Consider the following 1,285-nt stretch of genomic DNA (forward strand, 5'->3'; position numbering starts at 1 on the left):
TATAGAAGAGATCCTGCTTCCCTTAACTCGGTTTTATGTGCAGCATTTGAAATATATTTATTGTTAATAGAATTTAAATGTCAAACATTTATGATTCATTTAAATAGCAAGTGAGTTTTCAATGCAATTACCAATAATTAATTAAATATCAACACACGCATATGAAATACATTAGCATTAAAATAATATTGTTTGAAAATCACCAACATGGCGAAGGAGCAAATCAGAATTTGCTTCCAGAATACGACGGACCCACTCAGCATAGCAGCATACTAGAGCAGAAAAAAGATTCCCAACATCGTAAAGGTAAGCTGAGAGAACGAAAAAATTGACCTTATTCTATAAACAAACTGTACATCGTTTACAGGAAAAATCCCCACCGAGCGGATGCTGTTTTATTTCGGCAAAATGCACGCAAAGTTGTACAAGGTGATGAGCTTTCTGGTGCAGGAACGGCAGGAACTCTTGCGCGACATCGAATAACTCTGTTCGATTCGCCTTGATCCACCCTGCAAAAATGGAGGTGCCGTCGTTCATCACTCAGCATTCGAGCATGCAATGATGAATAAAAATCTTCCCAACATCCAAAATCTTGGATCACATTGATGGAGGTAAGTGAATATGACATAGAAATGGACATTTATATAAATAAACTGTACATCGTTTACAGGAAAAAAAACATCACCGAGCAGATATTGTTCTATTCCGGCAAATCGCATGTAAATTGCTACGCAGTGATGGATTTTCTGGTAGTGCGAGGGCGGCATCACAATTTGCAGCGCGGTGGAGAGATTTGATTGGCGAGACCATCGGATAAATCTGATGGGACACCCCGGCCCTGGGCAGATTACTTTCACGATGGAAGTGGAACAGTCGCTGGAAGCTGTCGACGGAGCGGTGGTCGTTTTGGAAGGATCGGCGCAAATCGTTACGGTGTGGATTTGGGCCAATAGGTACCCACTGCCGCGGGTGGTTTTCGCTCATTAGTAGGTCCATTTCGGCAGCGCCTTCGTTTCCATCCCCAACATTCACCACGGAGCAGTAATTCAAACTTGCGTTTAAGTAAATACACGATTATGTCGTCATATTTTATCTACAACGCTTCTTGTTAATGACCGGAATATAAACAAATATTTCTCTGTATTTCATATTCTTTCAAAAATTATTTACAAAAACCCATAATTAGGTTGGATTGACTTTTAAAACAACTCACATGATTATTATTATTATTGCACATAAAATATATTAATCGAAATCTATAATAAATATTCTTCTTGCATTTAAA

At 38.8% G+C, this 1,285-nt stretch overlaps 1 long non-coding RNA gene across 1 annotated transcript; it reads left to right on the forward strand.

The window, feature by feature from the left end:
• LOC134224035 (uncharacterized) lies at positions 1-615 on the forward strand. Its single transcript, XR_009982816.1, has 2 exons — positions 1-306; positions 368-615. It is a non-coding gene; the product is annotated as an uncharacterized LOC134224035 (long non-coding RNA).
• The last annotated feature ends 670 nt before the right edge of the window (positions 616-1,285 follow it).

The sequence above is a fragment of the Armigeres subalbatus genome, chromosome 3 (assembly GCF_024139115.2).
Source record: "Armigeres subalbatus isolate Guangzhou_Male chromosome 3, GZ_Asu_2, whole genome shotgun sequence".
Classification (NCBI taxonomy): Eukaryota; Metazoa; Arthropoda; class Insecta; order Diptera; family Culicidae; genus Armigeres; species Armigeres subalbatus.